Source organism: Choloepus didactylus, chromosome 18 (assembly GCF_015220235.1).
Source record: "Choloepus didactylus isolate mChoDid1 chromosome 18, mChoDid1.pri, whole genome shotgun sequence".
Classification (NCBI taxonomy): domain Eukaryota; kingdom Metazoa; phylum Chordata; class Mammalia; order Pilosa; family Megalonychidae; genus Choloepus; species Choloepus didactylus.
In genome coordinates this window covers 54,948,022-54,953,748 of record NC_051324.1, presented here as the reverse complement: position 1 = coordinate 54,953,748, position 5,727 = coordinate 54,948,022, and positions in this window count along the sequence as shown.

Sequence of the window (5,727 nt, the reverse complement as noted above, 5' to 3'; positions counted from 1 at the left end):
TTTCTATGTAAAGGTCTTTTGTGTCCTTGGTTAAGTTTATTCCTAAATACTTGATTCTTTTGGTTGCCATTGTAAATGGGATTTTTTTCTTGATTTCCTCCTCTTGTTGCACATTACTTGTGTATAGGAACACTACAGATTTTTGCGTGTTGATCTTGTAGCCTGCTACTTTGCTGTATTCATTGACTAGTTATAGTAGCTTTGCTGTAGATTTTTCTGGATTTCCTACATATAGAATCATGTTATCTGCAAATAGTGAAAGTTTTACTTCTTCCTCTCCAATTTGGATGCCTTTTATTTCTTTTTCTTGCCTAATTGCTCTAGCTAGAACTTCCAGCACAATGTTGAATAGCAGTGGTGATAGTGGGCATCCCTGTCTTGTTCCTGATCTTAGAGGAAAGGCTTTCAGTCTCTCCCCATTGAGTGTGATGTTAGCTGTGGGTTTTTCATATATTGCCTTTATCATATTGAAAAAGTTCCCTTCTATTCCTATCCTTTGAAGTGTTTTCATCAGGAAAGGATGTTGAATTTTGTCAAATGCCTTTTCTGCATCAATCGAGATGATCATGTGGTTCTTCTGCTTTGATTTATTGATGTGGTGTATTACATTAATTGATTTTCTTGTGTTGAACCAGCCTTGCATACCTGGAATAAATCCCACCTGGTCGTGGTGTATAATTCTTTTAATGTGCTGCTGGATTCAATTTGCGAGTATTTTGTTGAGGATTTTTGTGTGTATATTCATTAAAGAAATTGGTCTATAATTTTCTTTTTTTGTAGTATCTTTGCCTGGTTTTGGTATTAGGGTGATGATGGCTTCATAGAAAGAGTTAGATAGCTTTCCCTCTTCTTCAATTTTTTGGAAGAGATTGAGCAGGATTGGTACTAATTCGTTCTTGAATGCTTGGTAGAATTCACATGTGAAACCATCTGGTCCTGGGCTTTTCCTTTTTGGGAGCTTTTTGATGACTGATTCAATCTCTTTACTTGTGATTGGTTTGTTGAGGTCATCTATTTCTTCTTGAGTTAATGTTGGTTGTTTATGCTTTTCTAGGAAGTTGTCCATTTCATCTAAGTTGTCTAGTTTATTAGCATATAGTTGCTCATAGTATCTTCTTATTATCTCCTTAATTTCTGCAGGGTTGGTAGTTATATTTCCTTTCCCATTTCTGATTGCATTTATTTGCAATCTGCTCTCTCTTTTTTTTTGTTAGCCTAGCCAGTGGTCCGTCGATTTTATTGATTTTCTCAAAGAACCAACTTCTGGTTTTGTTGATTCTCTCTATTGTTTTCCTGTTCTCAATTGCATTTATTTCTGCTCTAATCTTTGTTATTTCTTCCCTTCTGCTTGCTTTGGGGTTAGTTTGCTGTTCTTTCTCTAATTCCTCCAGGTGGGTAGTTAACTCTTCAATTTTTGCTCTCTCTTCTCTTTTAATATAGGCATTTATGGCAATAAATTTCCCTCTCAGCACCGCCTTTGCTGCATCCCATAAGTTTTGATAAGTTGTGTTTTCATTGTCATTTGCCTCAAGGTATTTACTAATTTCTCTTGTAATTTCTTCCTTTACCCACTGGTTTTCTAAGAGGGTGTTGTTTAGCCTCCATATGTTTGTGAATTTTATGACCTTCTGCCTTTTATTTATTTCCAACTTCATTCCATTGTGGTCTGAGAAAGTGTTTTGTATAATATCAATATTTTTAAATTTGTTGAGACTTGCTTTGTGACCCAACATGTGGTCTATCCTAGAGAATGTTCCATGAGCACTTGAGAAAAAGTGTATCCTGCTGTTATTGGATGTAGTGTTCTATAAATGTCTGTCAAGTCTAGTTCATTTATCATACAATTCAACATCTCTGTTTCTTTAGTGATCCTCTGTCTAGATGTTCTATCCATTGATGAGAGTGGTGTACTGAAGTCTCCAACTATTATTGTAGAGGTATCTATTTCTCCTTTCAGTGATCGCAGTGTTTGCCTCATGAATTTTGGGGCATTCTGGTTTGGTGCATAAATATTTATGACTGTTATGTTTTCTTGATGAATTGACCCTTTTATTAATATATAGTGTCCTTCTTTGTCTCTTTTAATTGTTTCGCTTTTGAAGTCTAACTTGTCTGATATTAATATAGCTACTCCTGCTTTTTTCTGGTTGTTGTTTGCATGAAATATCTTTTTCCAACCTTTCACTTCAGTCTATGTTTGTCCTTGTGTCTAAAGTGAGTTTCTTGTAGACAGCATATAGATGGGTCCTGTTTTTTAATCCATTCTGCCAGTCTGTGTCTTTTTATTGGGGAGTTTAATCCATTTACATTTAGTGTTATTACTGTAAGGGCAGTACTTTCTACTGCCATTTTGTTTTTTGGAATTTATATGTCATATCTTATTTTTTCCTCTCCTTTTACCTTTCCTGATAATCTTCATTTCTGCACTCTTCTCCAACTCTCTCTCTCCTGTCTTTTCCTATCAGCCTGTAGCGCTCCCTTTAGTATTTCTTGTAGTGCCGGTCTCTTATTCAGAAACTCTCTCAGTGTCTGTTTGTCTGAAAATGTTTTAATCTCTCCCTCATTTTTGAAGGAAAGTTTTGCTGGGTATAGAATTCTTGGTTGGCAGTTTTTCTCTTTCAGTATCTTAAATATATCATGCCACTGTCTTCTTGCCTCCATGGTTTCTGCAGAGAAATCTGTACATAGTCTTATTGACTTTCCCTTGTATGTGATGGATTGCTTTTCTCTTGCTGCTTTCAGAATCCTCTCTTTGTCTTTGACATTGGACAATCTGACCAGTAAGTGTCTTGGAGTAGGTCTATTGGGATCTCTTCTATTTGGGGTACGTTGTACTTCTTGAATCTCTAATTTTCTGTCTTTTATAAGAGTTGGGAAATTTTCAGTGAATATGTCTTCTATTACTCTTTCTGCCCCTTTTCCCCTCTCTTCTCCTTCTGGGATACCCATAACACGTATATTTGTGAGTTTCATGTTGTCACTCAGCTCCCTAAGACCCTGCTCATATTTTTCCATTTTTTTCACCATCTGTTCTTTTGTGTGTATGAATTCGAATGACCTGTCTTCCAGTTCACTGATCCTTTCTTCTGCCTGTTCAAATCTACTGTTGTGTCCCTTCATTGTGTTTTTCATCTCCTCCATTGTGGCCTCATTCCCATGAGTTCTGCCATTTGTTTTTTTAAGTTTATGAATTCTTCTTTATGGTCAGCCAGTGTCTTCTTTATATCCTTCAGCTCTTTGCTATATCTTCCTTCATTTCATCAATTTATTTAGCATTAGTTGCCTCCACTCCTGTGTCTCAGCTGAGCTATTAGTTTGTTCCTTTGGCTGGTCCATGTTTTCGTGTTTCCTGGTATGGCTTGTTATCTTAAGTTGTCTAGGCATCTGATTCTCTTGATTAGTTTATTTTGGAGCTTGTTTTCTGTCTTTTACCTAGTGGTTTTCTTGTTGGTTGGCTTTGTTTTCTGGCCTCTGTTATTCAGTTCAGCTTATTCTAGACCTCTAACTTAGGTTCTATTTAGTTGATCAGAATTTTTTCCCCTCTTGTTTTTTCTGTTTCTTGCTCTGCCTCTATGTAACCTTTTTGTGAGTGGGTGTCCTCAGATATGGTCAACCCTAGTCAGATTTTCCCAGTCTAGTGAGGCCCAGGTCTCAGTGGGAGGGTATGGAGTTTTCCTGAGAATGAGACCCTCCTATGAGGCCTTTAGAATTGGTGCTTTTCCTCTCCTGTCCAGCAGGTGGTGCTGGCCAGCCCACAGCTCCCCCACCAGTGTAAGGAGGTGTGGAGCCTTTAGTTCTCCTGGTGACTCTGATCCTGTCGGGGGCATGGCTGACTGAAGCAATGTTTGCTGCGATCTCAGCTTTTCCTCCAATTCCAAACTTGTGTCCAATGTGTGACTGGTTACTGGAGACCCCGAAAACACTGTTTCATATAGTTATTGGGTAATTGCCAGCTGCTCTAGGGGAGAGACGAAATTCTGCTCCTCACCACTCCACCATCTTGCCCCCAGGGTCTTTTTTATGTCTTTCATATTCTGTGCCATGCTCTTCTTCAAGTCTTTTATATCCCGTGCCATGCTCTCTTTGCCTGTCTGTAGTTCTTTGATTAATTCTGCCAGGAACTGTGTGTCTTCAGATCTTTTGATTTGAGTGTTTGGGTTCGGGTTCTCCATGTCATCTGGTTTTATCATATGCTTTAAGATTTTCTGTTGTTTTTGGCCTCTTGGCATTTGCTTTACTTGATCTCTAATTTGTTTGAATTGCAGTTTGGTGACATACACTTTCTCTAAACTAACCAGCAGATGGCGTCCGTGAGTCAACCTATTCCCCTCAAGTCAGTTATCCCCAACTTTGTGTTATGTGGGGATCTGATTCTTTTGGGGTCCAATTGGTGTACTTAATTTGGGTGTGTTGTCGGTGCTGTCTGCCCTCAATGAGGGGCGTGTGCCTGAGTGGTTAGGGAGGAAGGGCAGGTTTAACAATCAAACCTCCTGGGTGTTCCCAGAGAGTTAAGGCTGTTCTCTGCCACTGACACAAAAGTCCTTGCTATTAGCGTAGGTTCCCTGGGATTTCTGAGCAGTTCCCCCTCCCTGCTGTGCTTTTCCAGGACCTGTGTTGGGGGGGTGGGGGGCCGTGCCACATCACAAGTGAACGCCGGCCTCCAGGGAAGCCCTGGGCCGCCGGGCTGTGTAGGGGCATTCCCAGCCCGCTTCAAAGATGGTTGAATGGGACGCGTTAACTTCTCCCTTTCCGCACAGCTCCCGCTCTCCCAGCTCCAGGACAATCAGCCGTGGGTGTATTCAAGGCCACTGTCCACGGCCGATATTGTGTCATATGAGCGGTGCTGTGGGAAAGACTCCCTGTGAGGCTGGGTTTCTTGTCTCGGTTCTGTGCTGTGTGTTCAGCCCTGGGCAGGAGCAGCCCCACTCGCTGGGGTGACGGCCGCGAGACTGAGCTTCTCAGCTCGGCTGTGCTGTGTGCTCGGCCCTGGGCAGGAGTAGCCATGCCCGCTGCAGTGACGGCCGCAAGGCTGGGTTTCTCCCCTTTGTTTCCCTGGACCCGAGACAATCTGCAGTGGGTGTGGGAAGGAGTATCCTCCACCCCAGACACCGAGGTGTTAGTCCAGACCGCTCCTGTCTTATCTGCAGCTGTTCCGGGGCTTCTCTCTTTTAAGAAACAAAAAACAAAAACAAAAAAACACGCCAGCCCAGCGTCTCCCCCCACTGCAGCGTGGCCGATGGGTCAGCCTACTCACTCACTCGTTTCAGAATGCAGATTCCTGGTTTCACCAAACGCATGTTCCCTGTGGCTTTAGCAGAACTTGTCCGGCTGGTGCTACTTTGGAAGTGGTGTTCTGGGTCCTTTCTGGTTTTTTATCTAGTGTTTTCCACGGAGGTGTTTTTTTTCTCTGTCTCACCTAGTCGCCATCTTAGGTTCCTCCTCTGTGCTTATTTTTGAGAATGAGAGAAGAATAAGATGTGGTACCCTATGGTACTCAAGGAGCTTATAAACTAGTGATAGAGGAAGATGCATAAACAAATCAATAAAAAATAATGCTTTGACTTTATTTGTATTGTTAGAATTTTTACAGTAAATATATTCACCTACTACACTTCTATTTACAAATGAAATAGACATTTAAGAAAGAACTAATGATGCAAGAAATCCCCAGTAAAGTGTAAATTATTTAGAGAATTAACACTGGAGATATTTACATTCTCAAGAGCT